A 14,564-nucleotide genomic window follows, 5' to 3' on the forward strand; every position below is an offset into this window, starting at 1 on the left:
CAATGTGTGGAAAGTCACTTAGGAGTCCTTCATGGTGTGGAGGACTTCAACTTACAACTTTTATTTCCGTGGTTAGAGTACTCATCAGAGATGGGAAGAAAGGATTTGAAAGGAGGGTCTCCTACACTACAGGAGAATGCCCTAACCACTGGGCTATGGCATATGCTGATATAGAGCTCCCTCAATCTCTCTTGTTGAAGCTGTTCCCTTTGGACAAAAAGGCATTGGAACAGGGCAGCTGAATCCGGCTATAGGATCTGTAGCAGAGCAGACTCACCCCTGTGGCGCCTACTGCTGGTCTTCTCAAGGCATTAGCTCAATTTCCAGCTCTGGAGCACCCTCTGCAGGCTGGTGATCCACCTGTCCTCATGTCCCTCCCTGGACCTGGTGCCCTTTTACCTGGGGTGCTGCCCCCTAGCAGTAACCCCTTTCTCTCAGGGTATCCCCCTCCCAGGGGAACCCCCACCCACTATCTCCACCTCACCTCAATATCAGGCTACTGCCAGTCATCATCTAGCCTCCACACCCTGGGGCAGACTGCAGTATCAGCCTACTCATCACTGGCAAGGTTGGGTTTGGATCTGCTGTCTTGGCCTACCCCTGGGCTGCCCTCTGCAACCCCCAGTACCCATTGGCCTTATGCTAGGCCACAGCCTGGGGCTTTCCAGGCTGGAGCTCCCCGGCTTCTCTGCCTTTCCCCAGCCCTGCTTCACTCAGGTACCCTATCTCTAGCGCCCTGCAGCCAGGCCCTTCTCCCTCTACAGACCGAGGGAGACTGGTCCTTCTGGCTTCCCTGGCCTCCTTATAAGGCCCAGTTACATAGTTTGGGGTGTGGCCCCATCTGCAGCCACTTCCCCAATCAGCCAGGGTTTTACCTTGCCCAGCCCCAGCCCTCTGCAGGGCTTTTCCAACCCCTCCAGAGTCAGAGCGGGTGCTCACCCCGCTACAGGATCTCTCTCTCTCTCTCTCTCTGTGGTCCAACAACTATATACGTATTTATCCTGAGAAATGGGAGAGTCCTCTGTTCAAATCCTTTCTCCCCATCAGGCAGAGGGGGGAAATCACCACTAGGTCTTCCACTTCCAAGGTGTGTGCTCTAACCACTGGGCTAAAAATTATAATTATAACCTTTTCCAAACATTATGTGGTGGTTCATTTTTCTAGATCAGTTTTGTCTTCAGTATTAGACTCAGCTCTGATGGGGAGTATGGAAGGTAAGGAGATAAAAAATTGAGAATAAGGGAGCCACAAATATCATCTCAGTCCCTTACTGGGTCGAAATTATCTGTTAATTCCTAAGACAGATTTCTAGTTAATTCATGGGTGTTAGCAAATTGTATTAAAGCATCTTTATTTTTATATTTTACAAGGATTTTAATATAACAATATTTTTATTGGGCAGTTTTGGTAATGCTTTTTTTCCCCATTGTTTCCTATAATGTATGATTTTTAGTTTTGTAAGTAATGTTAAAGAAATGCTGTAATTTTCATTACTTTTTATATAAGGGTATCTTTGAGTGTCTCTAGACTAGGGATGTTATTGAAGAGAAAACCACACCGTTATTTGTTCTGACCCATCAGCTGGGCAGATAGGAGAGAACTGAAACACAGACTCTAAATCAGGGGTCGGCAACCTCTGGCACGCGGCTCACCAGGGTAAGCACCCTGGTGGGCCGGGCCAGTTTGTTTACGGCAGGTTTGGTCGATCGTGGCTCCCACTGGCCGTCCCAGGTCTATGGTAGCGGTGGGAAGCCGCGGCCAGCACATCCCTTGCCCACGCCGCTTTCTGCTGCCCGCAATGGCCTGGGACGGTGAACCGCAGCCAGTGGGTGCTGCGATCAGCTGAACCTGCCGACACGGCAGGTAAACAAACTGGCCCGGTCCGCCAGGATGCTTACCCTGGTGAGCCGTGTGCCAACCCCTGCTGTAAATCTTTAAGAAAAGAGTGTCTGTTTTCGAGAAAGCCAGGAAATGTATGCAGACGGAGGTAAATCTTGGCTGTTCTTTAGAATTTCAGGCTACATCACATCAGCAAATGCAGCTTGGAGAAGTCGGTGACATTGTGAAAAGCAGTCACTTTAAGAGTCTGTGATATTTTTAAAAAAGAAACAAACAAAACTAAAAAACTGCACATCAACCAAATATTGACATTGAAGTATTACCATTCTGACCTAACTGGACAAACATTTCATTGGTTTTTGTGTCCATAAACAAATGTTAAACAGTACCAAACAAGGAATGCAGAGCACTGAGGAAGGCATTTGGCCAATGTGTTTATTTATAGATGCATTCAATATTATTTTTACTTACTGTTCAGTGAATGTCTTTAGGTGAGGTGCATTGAAAAATAAATGTCTTTTAATCAGTTCTTCTTTGAGTAGATGCAGACGTGTATTCCAAGTAGGTGTGTGCGCGTGCCAGAGGTAGAGACTTTTGCCTAGCAGTACCCATAGAGGGCAGTGCTTGTGCCTCATGTCTGTAGCCTCTCCCCGGCTATATGAGATGGCGCTGCCCCGAGTCCCCTCAGTTCCTTCTCACTGTCGGCTGTAGTCGGAGCTCTCTGTGGTTGTTGCATCACAATCTTGCAATTTATATTCTAAGCCTAGTATTATTGAATATAGTTAATAGTCAGTAGTGTTAGAGTAAAAGTTATAGACTATAGCATAATTGTAACGGTAGTTCTCCTCTGGGATGCAAGCATTGCACTTTGTGTGAATTAGCGATTCCCAACAGTGACCCCCACATGCTGTGCTTGCTCTGCCTTGGCAAAGCCAAGTTTAAAGAGTGCTGTTCGATCTGTAGGTCATTTTAAAAAGAGGACTCAAGTGACACAAGACCTTTGCCTGAAGCAGCACCTGCTTGAACAGGCCATGAGGCCTGACCCAGTACTGAGGACTTCCTTAGGCTGCAGATTGCCCTCCAGCTTGGAAAGTGCTGCTGCTTCCCGTTCTGGGGCACAGGCCTTTCTGAAGAAGTGCAGGAATTGTTCTCTGCTGTGAGCACCAAAAAAGAGGTTGCATATGATGGATTGTGAGTGCTCCAACTCCCGAGGTGACTCTTCTGGTGCCGTCTCTGCAGCAGGTGTCAGTACCACAACCATCTCCTCTGGTTCTTACAAGAAATGGCTTAGACACCTAAGCTACCTGACTCCAGGAAAGAGTTCCTGGTTGTGGCTCATAAGCAAGATAGATGCCTATGTCCAGGCTGCAGGAAGGCACCTATCTTCCTAGGAAGAGTAGGACTTAGGACATGACCCTTTGATCAGCATTTCTCATTGGCAAGCTTATGCAGTTTCACATCTAGTGGACTGGGTTTTGCAGATCCCATTCAATCTCTCCCCATTCATTGCATAGAGAGCCTATGGCACAGATCCTCAAAATGTGTGCTTGTAACAGGATTGGCTGATTCTGTGCATCTCCTTATTGCCAGAGGTCCCTCTGCAGCATCCACACTGTTTTGCCTCTTAAGAACCCCTTACACAGACTCCACACACTTTTTCTGTGATCAGAATACCCCTCCTAGGGGTCTGTATTTATTCACATAAGAATAAATAAAACCCAAAATAAAACTCAAAATAAAACCCAAAATCCCAAATTAAAGTCCAACAAACAAACATTTATTTTCCTCCTCCCAGGCTTTTCTGCCTGGGAACTTTCCTGTGTTGGCAGGGCATTCCCAAACTCAAGTCCTATCTGGCTGGAGTCTCACATCTAACTCCCAGAACCCTTTACTAGAGCCCACTCACTCCTAGTAGTCTCTGATCCATGAGCATTCCCCCTCCCTCCAGCTTCTCTTTATAAGCAAAGCACCTGATCTCTCTAAGGTATGCCTCTTTCAGCAATCAGGGTTGGCTAGCTCCAGGCACTCCAGCTCTTATAGGCCAAGCTACCCTGTTACAAGGTTCCAAAGTTCCACTGAAATCAATGGAGGTTAGGATCTTTGAGGAGCTGGGTCTATGTGTCTAGCCCAGGCTTTGTAGATCCTACTGTTGTTCCAGTGATTTTCTAGACATGCTAGGGTTGCCAACCCTCCAGGATTGTCCTGGAGTCTCCTGGAATCAGCATTGATCTCCCAGTGACTATTGAAGGCAATCCAGGAGATTTTAATAGAATATTTTAAGAAAATGACATTACGTCATGTTGGGGGAGGGGGAATCTCATGGAATAGCTTCAGTCAGAGTTGGCAACCCTCTAGGCACCTAAAAGTTTGGCATTGCAATGCCTAAGTCCCTTTGTGGCGCCTGGCCTTATTGCCTGCCTATTATTTCCATTCTGGGTTTAAACGGCCTGCTCTATATTTGATTCTTTGTGCTATTGCTTATCTACATATTGATTCATTTCTTATAGATGCGATTCTCTGCATAACTGATATGTTCCATAGCTGATACATTGTGTAATTAATTTGTTGCCTAATAGATTCACCCTCATTCTGACTCACCATTTAACTGATTTTTCTGCATAGTCTGTTACTAATTATGGCCATCTGCTTCTAAAAAGACCTCCATATGTAGCTGGGTGGAATTCATCAAACCAGTGCATTTTGTATTTTTAAAGTGCATCTTAAATATTCCTTTCCGCTTATTATTTTTAGACATTTATTGCTATCTGTTTTTTGGTGTTATATTCTATGGCACCTTGATACACATGACAGATGCACTATAAACCAATAAAGAACAATTTATGTTAAAGTGCTGCTTGGCCACAACACAGCGATTTTTCTTTCTTTAAAGAAGTGAAAATTTTCTCAGAGGAAGAGTAAAACATAATAGTGTTGTCACGAAAGTGAGAAAAAAGATCAGGCATCCTCTAATTTCTGGGAATAAGAATAATATGTATTACTTGGTTCTGTCAATCTGTCATGCAAGTTTGCTTTCTAGTGATAATTTAAAAAAATAAAGCTTTTGATAAAAGATAAGGAAGTTTCTTATTTTTTTACCAATACGTATCTTGTTCTTTAATATAAAAATATTCTAAATTTTGTTGCTTGGCTTTATTATTTTTTTCTACAACCTATTGAGTACCTCAATTGTTGAGAGAGGTAAGGGAGGTTTATTGTACAGAAAAAAATATAGACTTTTCACAAAAACATTGTGCCAAATAAGTACAAACTCTGCAACCACTAGATCTCAGTGTTATTATCTGGCACACTAACTATTCTGTAAGCTTCTCATCAGACACCTATTTTAAAACCAACGCTAAACAGTGTCATATAATAAAAACAAATTAGCCATAGTGTAACTTTAGCAATCTTGACATAGCATATATGTATATTACCAAGCTGAAGTTATTGAACAATTTACAGTTGAATGTATACACAGTACCATAGGTTTTATATTTGTAGTACAGAATTTATCACTGATTCATTTATTAAGGTCAAAGGAGATGTCTCTGAATCGCCTGGTCTACAGAACACCTGGAAATGATAATAATGGCTGCAACTACAGATAGGTTTTGTATTGGATTACCTACAGTTTATTGGTACTGTGATGCTAGCAGACCAGGTGCCAGCTCAAGCCAAGGTCCCCATGCCTCAGTTGAATACAGACAAATACATAGCTGAAATCAATCTGGCTCACCTGTATGGCTCAACTTTTAGTATTATTAAAATAGGTATTAAAATTATAAGAATGTGTTTAGTATTTAGACTTTATTGAATGCTTGTGACTTGGTGCATGCATTAATCTCACTTAGAAGTCTCCCATATTATAACGAAATATTTGAACATTTGCATTGAAAGCCTTTGTAACTGTATAAATCACCAGACAGCAGGGAGACAGTGTGAAATGCTGGTCCCCAACAGAAGGAAAGCCTTTTAGGTATCCCTTTAGGGTCCCTTAAAAAGGGAGCAGGCCTACTCAGGGAGAACAAGGGTTTAAAAAGCCAGCTCCTAAGATACCAGAGCAGCTAGTAAACTGGAGCAGGAAACAGGGGGATTTTGCAAGGGAGTTTAGAGAGGGAGTGTGAGAGCCAGATACACCTAACATTTGCTAACCTTGAGCCAATAACCCTCTCTCCAACAAAAAATAAAAACAAAAAAACAAAACAAAAAGCTGCAAGAGTAGCAATAATGCAGGCAGGAGTCCAGCAGCAGAATGGGGACTATCCAATTTATTTAATTGAATGCAACATGCATGATGATCTGCCTAGTGGACAGGGCCTGGGGCATATGTGTGCAATCAGTTTAAGCAACTCATGGCCCTCAGAGACAGAGTATGCATTTGTGAGGCCAGAGTAGCTGAACTGGAGGAGCTATGGGAGACAGAGAGGTACATTGATAAGACTTTCTGGGACACAGTAGAGGGGTCCCACTCCGAGTCTGGCAGCCTCTGTGATGCTGAGGCGCATGAAAGTCTTGAGAAAGGAGAACATCAAACTAGAGCGGAGGGAAACAATCCTGCAGTTAGACCCTCCTTTTGGATGATGTCATGGTATCCTCTCACACTGAGGCTACCCCTCTGGAGGAGGGGACCCTGGCTGTTAGGAAGAGACAGATAGTAGTAATGGGGATTTGATTATTAGGAATATAGACAGTTGGGTCCGTGATGAACGAGACAACTGCATGATGAATTGTCTGCCAGGTGCAAAGATTGAGGATCTCTTGAGACATCTAGACAGACTTATCTGAAGTGCTGGGGAGGAGCCAGTGGTTGTGGTACATGTAGGTACCAATGACATAGGAAAAAGTAAGAGAGAGGTCCTGGAGGCCAAATTGAGGTTGCTAGGTAAATGATTAAAGTTCATTACCTCCATGGTAGCATTCTCTGAAATGGCTGCAGTTCCATGTGGAGGGCCAATTAGTCAGGAAGAACTGCAGGGTTTCAATGCATGGATGAAATGATGGTATAGGGAGGAGGAATTTAGGTTTATTAGGAACTGGTAATAATTGGAGATATACCAATCTCCCAGGCTGGGAAAAGGGGTTTGAGGTCAGCCCCAGCAGCCCCCCCTTCACTAGCAGGATTTGCCCCCCCCCAGATCCTAAGTGGCCAAGGATTGAACTCACAACCCTGGGTTTAGCAGGCCAATGCTCAAACCACTGAGCTATCCCTCCTCCCCCTAGAGAACCTGGAGAACCTTGTGGGAAAGGAGGAGCCTATATAGGAAGGATGGATTGCACCTAAACCAAAATGGAACCAGAATGCTGGTAAATACAATTTAAAAGGTTGTAGAAGAGTTTTTAAAGTAAGGGCTGGGGGAAAGCCGACAGGTGTGGAGAAGTACATGGTTTGGTCAATGACATCCTTTGGGGAGGATCTTTTAATGGGGATTCTCTGTATCTTAGTAAAGAGGAGAGAATAGAAGCCGATAAAATACAGGTAAGAACTGAAGAGAAACAGTCAAATGAAAATGAATTACATTCAGTTACATCACATGAAGGCAACAACTAAATATTGACAAATTTTGTAAGTGTTTGTATACAAATGCAAGTGTAAATATTAAATTGGGTGAACTTGAATGCCTGGTATTAAATGAGGAAATGGATATAATAGGGATCAGAAAAACTTGGTGGAATGATGATAAGCAATGGGACACGGTAACACCAGGATGTGACATTGTGCTCCATATGCTTTATGAAAATATGCTTGTAATGTGAATATAATGTAACTGGAATATGCTTTATGCAAAAGGTCTCTTGTAAGGTATCATTACAAAGCTTATAATCTAATGAGTGTGTTCATCCTATTTGTATGTATGTATCATTCTTGTATCTCAAATTATAAATATGAAGTTAACTCTGAGGTCCTATTGTATCTAAAACTAGAAATATGGAGTCCTATTGTACTATGTCTCTGAGAGACATAGCTATGCCAACCTAAACCTTGGTGTAGATAGTGCTAGGGCGATGGGAAAATTCTTCTGTTGACCTAGCTACTGCCCCTTGGGGAGGTGGATTAACTACAGCAACAAGAACTGTGCTCCACCCCTGCATCACTGTAGTATCTACACTGCAGCACTATAGCGGTGCACCTGCAGCTATGCCGCTGTAGAGTTTTAAGTGTAAACATACCTTACATTAAGGTAGGTTGCCATAACAAGACATCCAGATAGGTACTCTTGAAATTCATCATTCCAGGCATTGGTGTAAATGACCATCAGATGTAACTTGTGACGTTGCACTCTATATATTTATGCAAATAAGTTTATAAGTGTAAATATAACTGGAATATGCTTTGTGCTAGATATGCCATGTAACATATCTTTGCAAAGGTTATGATCTACTGAATATATTCATCCTATTTGTATGCATGTATCATTTTTATATCTAACGTTATGAGCGTTGGCTCTATGCTTGTATTTGAAGTTTTTGCTGTAGGAAATCCATAAGGGAGGTTTGGCCAATATATTGTGAAGAGGCTATTCAAGTAATTGGGATTACTTAATTAACAATGGACTTTGGGAGATGCCAATCCACATTTGCGCTTTCCTGGGAACGTTCAAACGAACATGTAAACAATGGTGTTGGCCTACAAAAAGCTGAATCATTCATGGACATGTGACTTACCCAGATGGCTACAAACTCCATCTTGGTGCTCTGATTTTGCATAGAAGAACAAAGAGGTTTCCACCCACAAGAGAGAGAATATAAAAGGCCCTGGAAGCCTCTCCATATGGTCTTCAGCTGGCTCAAGAGATGGCCTCTTCACTCCAAAGAGATGCCTGAAAGGAACTGGAACAAAGGACTGTAACTACAAGGGTGTGAGTAATTGCTGGACCCAGAGCATAAATTACAATGTTGGTCTGAAAAGGATTGTACCTGAGATGACACCTAGAGTCAAAAGTTAGTATTTGTAACTAGATCCTTAGTGTATTAAGTTAGTCTTACATATTTTGATTTTACTTAGTAACTTACCTTGTTCTCTCTGTTATTACTTGAAACCACTTAAATCCTACTTTTTATACTTAATAAAATCACTTTTGTTTATTAATTAACCCAGAGTAAGTAATTAATACCTGGGGGAGCAAACAGCTGTGCATCTCTCTCTATCAGTGTTATAGAAGGCGGACAATTTATGAGTTTACCCTGTATAAGCTTTATACAGAGTAAAATGGATTTATTGAGGGTTTATTCTCCCAAAAAGACTGACTACTGGGTGCTGGGAAAGTCCCTGTTAACTGAGAAGCCCCTGGGCTAAGTGAATCTTAATTTCTGTGAACTGCAGGTGGGTGTGGGCCAACCTCTTGGTCTGTGCTGGAGCTGACTGGTGTGTCTAGCTCAGCAAGAGGGGAGTGGAGGGAAGCCTTTTCTGGCAGGGCGGGTTGTTCTCAGTGGTATCCCAGCAGATCTAGTGACAGTCTTGAGGGAGATTCTGTGACCCAACCCGTAACATAACTTATGTCACATTTATCACTAAAGTAATCATAAGAATGGCCGTCCTGGGTCAGACCAAAGGTCCCTCTAGCCCAATATCCTGTCTACTGACAGTGGCCAATGCTAGGTGTCCCAGAGGCAGTGAAACTAACAGGTAATAATCAAGTGATCTCTCTTCTGCCATCCATCTCCATCCTCTGAAAAACAGAGGCTAGGGACACCATTCCTTACCCATCCTGGCTAATAGCCATTAATGGACTTAACCTCCATGAATTTATCCAGTTCTCTTTTACACGCTATTATAGTCCTAGCCTTCACAACTTCCTCAGGCAAGGAGTTCCACAAGTTGACTGCACTGTGTGAAGAAGAACTTCCTTTTATTTGTTTTAAACCTGCTGCCTATTAATTTCATTTGGTGAGCCCTAGTTCTTGTATTACGGGAATAAGTAAATAACTTTTCCTTATCTACTTTCTCCACATCACTCATGATTTTATATACCTCTATCATATCCCCCCTTAGTCGCCCCTTTTCCAAGTTGAAAAGTCCTAGCCTCTTTAATCTCTCCTTATATGGGACCTGTTCCAAACCCCTAATCATTTTAGTTGTCCTTTTCTGAACCTTTTCTAGTGCCAGTATATCTTTTTTGAGATGAGGAGACCACATCTATACACAGTATTCAAGATGTGGGCATACCATCGATTTATATAAGGGCAATAATATATTCTCCTTCTTATTCTCTATCCCCTTTTTAATGATTCCTAACATTCTCTTTGCTTTTTTGACCACCTCTGCACACTGCATGGACATCTTCAGAGAACTATCCATGATGACTCCAAGATCTTTTTCCTGATTTGTTGTAGCTAAATTAGCCCCCATCATATTGTATGTATAGTTGGGGTTATTTTTTCCAATGTGCATTACTTTACATTTATCCATATTAAATTTCATTTGCCATTTTGTTGCCCAATCACTTAGTTTTGTGAGATCTTTTTGAAGTTCTTCACAGTCTGCTTTGGTCTTAACTATCTTGAGCAGTTTAGTATCATCTGCAAACTTTACCACGATAGGATTGGTGTTGAAACTAGTTGGGGGAACACCACTAGTTACCCTCTCCAGTCTCCACTAGTACCATTAATTCCACCATTAATTCCCGGTCTTTTAACCAGTTCTCAATCCATGAAAGGACCTTCCTATCCCATGACAACTTCCCTTGACAACCATGAAGAGCCTTTAGAGCCTTTGGTGAGTTTACTGTCAAGGCTTTCAAGAAATCTAAGTGTCCACATGTCTTGTCCACATTGTCCCCCCTGTGTCTGACAAAGACAAGAACTCTTTAGATTACAGAAACCAAATTGACTTTTTACCAACCATGAATTTATGTTCTAATTTATCCAATTCTTTTCTTTCTTATTTTTGATTCTTTACTATTGTTTTACTTTTTTTTATTATTTATGCTGTACCGACTTTAGGGTTACTCTGTAATTGCCCTGATCACTTCTAGAGCTTTTTTATTATTTATTCATTATTTTAGCTATCAGCCATTGGGGGTACAGGCCACACAAAAAAGACAGGTTACAAACCCTGGTTAATATAGTTCTCTTCTTGTTCTTTTTTTCTTCTTTCCCAACTTGGTATGCCATCCGTTAATGTTAAGTTTATCAATTAATTCCAATCAGATATAACTGCAAATATGCATAACAAATTCTGTTGAATAAAAAATAAAAAGATGTCATAGCTAAATTTAAAATTTCCAGTATTAGCCAATTTTTTTTATTTATTATTTTTTTTATATATTAATTTATTTTTTTTTTATTCATTATTTTTGATTTTTTTCAGGCATTTTTTCAATACAAGTTAGCCTTGGCTAATTAAGATCTACCTGAGTCCCTACCTCCTGGTTAAAATTTTATTTACTTGAACTCACTGAGTTCACACAAGTAATACCTCAGAAGAGACAGAAGGAAATACTGAGCCTCACTACTTTCTCCACTCTCTCAACAACAGCTCCTCTCTGTCTCCCCCTGTCTCCCAGTGGGGGGTGCAGGAATTCTAAAAAAAAAAAAAATAATACTTTCCTTGCCAAGACTTCCCAAGGTTACAGGTTACAGCTTTTCTTTCTCCTGACCTTGATAAATGCTGCCCAAACCCAAATGCAGAAAATCCCTTGGAACTCAGAGCACTGCACACTTCTCCCCTCCCTGGGTACTCTCAAGCTTTCACACCCACCCCAGGGGAGGAAGAAGAAAGAAAAAAAAAAAAAATAGGCTGTGACCACCAGCTAATTAAACAACATATGCAGAAACCTCTTAGGACACCAAAAATCCAATCCTGTTCTTAAAAAAGGTAAATATATTAAAAACAAAAAGAAAGAAAATACATCTGGAACTTAGGCTTTTGCTAGATTTTAAAAGAGCAATTCCAAAAATTAAGCACCCAAAATAGCTTTCTTGGGGGTTCAGCTTAAATGTTACAAGCAAACAAAAGCATCTGGGGTTAATACAGAGGAGATCCACAAGCCAAAATAAAGAATAAACCTGATCATATTTATCTAAACGTTCCCTAACCAAATGATTCCTTCTAGGTATGGGAGATAATTTTTCATACTTAGTTCAAAACCTACACAGCATTCCTGCTTACAGCGTTGCTGCTCTGCCCCTGCTTCTCTGGAGAACAAGAGACAAAGGGAAAGTTTCTTTCCCATTTTCAAAAGTTCTACCTTCCCATTGGCTCTTTTGGTCGGGTGCCCACTCCTTTTCTTTTACCTATGGGCTTGTTAACCCTTTACAGGTAAAGCAAGCAGAGAACAGACCAAGAGGGATTTTACAGCTAACTGGCTGGCTGGGTGTCCATCAAAGGGAGCTACTCTCCCCCGCTCTCCCCCTGTATCACAACTCCAAATGAATTTAATATTTCATTTCTCATTGCAGACAAAAATCAAGATATAAAGAAAATGAATATTATGAAATAACATCATATCATGTCACAACCAGATGTAAGTCATACTTGAAGCTTTGTTGGACAGGACGGGCACACTCAGTCAGCACAGACGTGTGTTAAGTATAGCAATGAAGACAAAAAAAATTATCGTTGCGTGATAAACATTTCCTGTTGTTGAGTTTTGTTGTAACTACTGTCATTTTGTTATCAGGAAATGTTGTTAAGCTATTCAAAATATTTCCTGGCTGTAACTTTTTTGTGTGGAAAAACTATTATCTGTAGGGATAGGAATAGCATTTTGCAAAGAATTAGATAACAGGACATTTACAGAATGGTTATTTTCTTAGTAAATTTCCCCTCCAGTTACCTGTTTCTTGAACTTTGCTCTTTGTATACATTTTGAGGTCCAGTTCCTTTAATAAACAAAAGACGTTTGCAAAATTTACCATAGTATTCCTTGAAGTTTGCTGTACGAATGTTAAAATCAGAATTTTAAGGAAGTCCTGGGTTTTTCCTCTATATTAACCAATTTATTCAACCTATGCAACCATGCATGAAATTAGCCCTTGCTTCCATTGAAGTCAATAGTAAAACTCCCATTAACTTTAATGATGCAGGATCAACCCATTGCTGAAACATATATTGGTGCAAAAGTTCAAAAAGGATGGAGTCAGACTAAAGACTTAAAAATCAGTAAAAGTATCAAAATAGATATATTCTAAGGAGGGGAGAAATCAGGAAATTTTCCATTGTGACATTTTTCCCAAACTAAAATATTAAAGAATTTTATTTCTTTGAATTATAATTGTAATTTCAAAACAGTAATAGGAAAAGTTTAGTTAGGTCTAAATACAATGGGTAATATTACACAATTACAGGCTGTTCCACTACAAAAGCAGTTAACGAGACAAAAACCTTGTTAAAGACTAAAATTATGAGACATCTCTGAACCAGGCAGTAGAACATATGGTTCTTGTCCATACATATTTCTTTATAAATCATACTAAATAAATCATAACCAGGTGTTCTGTTTTCATAATGTACCACTAAAAAAATAGGATGGATTTTTCATGGATTCCAAGGCCAGAAAGTCTCATGGTGATCATCTAGTCTGACTTCCTGAATAACACAGGCCATATATCTTTCTCAAAATAATTCCAAGATCATATCTTTTAGAAAAACATCCAATCTAGAAAGAATACCTGTGATCTGTCACAGCTGGTCTGTGTTCAGTTGGTCTGTGTTAACCTTTTTCCACAAGAGTCAGGGTTCCTAGGTGTATAAACTTTTTTATTAGTGGTAGTGTTTGTCTTGTCTTTATTTATCGCAATTTAAAGATGTAGAAACTGAAACAAAGAAGTCAGTTGCCTGATGCTATAGAGGGAGCCAGGGTGAGATCCACAAAGGGACAAAGGCATATAAGCCCCAGATATAGGCATCTAGGCCCAGATTTTTAAAGGTAAATGGGCATTGCTTCACTCAGTGTTGCAATGCCTAAATATCATTTTCAAAGAGGATTTAGGCAAAAGGGACTTTTAAAAATGAAACGGGCTTCTAAAACAGGTGGTGCAATGCTGAGCACAGCAATGCCTAAATATCTTTAAAAATCTGGGCCTTAAATCTCAGTTTTAGGCACTACCACTAACTGCAAAATCCCCTCTCTGCTGCCACCTAACCCTGTAAGCACCTAAACTCAGTACCTAAATTTGCACTGTAAATGTTCCCTCTGCATCTAAGTTTCTGTCCCTGGACACACACACAGATGCCTTACCCTATATGTACAGCTGCCTATCCCATGCCTAAGTGTGAAGTGAGGAAGAATGGTGCTGTAGAACTACCCTGGCATCAGCACCAAGGATGACAAAAAAGACAGTACCGAAGGCATCGATACTGATGGCTGGTCAACATTAAACCATTTTGAATGGTACAGGTCAGCACCAAGGAGACTGGTGAGTATGGTACCAGCTTCATCCCTGCTCACTTAGGAAAGTGAATTATGACTCTGTTCTCTTCTTTTTTGGTACTGGAAACTATGATCAGTGGCAGTTGTCAGACTTGGTGCTGTGCTCCTTCCTTCCATGGGCAGTGCGGGTAATAGACTGCTCGGAGGGCATCTGAAGTCTTAGAAGATTTGGAAGAGGAATAAGAGCTCTTCACTCCCCAGGAACCCAGAGTGACGTTTCTCATTGAGGGAGCACTCAGTGAGTGGGGTTTTGATAACGAAACATGAGACTCTTCTCTTGGAAAAACTTCAGAGCCAGATGCTCCTCTCCTGGATTTCTCCATTACAAATAGGGTCAAATGCATCTCTCTGGAT

At 41.0% G+C, this 14,564-nt stretch overlaps 1 long non-coding RNA gene across 1 annotated transcript in view; it reads right to left on the reverse strand.

The window, feature by feature from the left end:
* The window catches only part of LOC120395439, a 36,244-nt gene that overhangs the window by 17,612 nt on the left and 4,068 nt on the right, over positions 1–14,564 (reverse strand). Inside the window, exons 2-4 of the long non-coding RNA XR_005592630.1 lie at positions 13,450–13,519; positions 12,615–12,660; positions 8,503–8,667 (exon numbers count right to left, since the gene is read on the reverse strand). This is a non-coding gene — a long non-coding RNA (uncharacterized LOC120395439). The remainder of the gene's footprint in view (positions 1–8,502; positions 8,668–12,614; positions 12,661–13,449; positions 13,520–14,564) is intronic.

This window comes from Mauremys reevesii, linkage group 1 (genome assembly GCF_016161935.1).
Source record: "Mauremys reevesii isolate NIE-2019 linkage group 1, ASM1616193v1, whole genome shotgun sequence".
Classification (NCBI taxonomy): domain Eukaryota; kingdom Metazoa; phylum Chordata; order Testudines; family Geoemydidae; genus Mauremys; species Mauremys reevesii.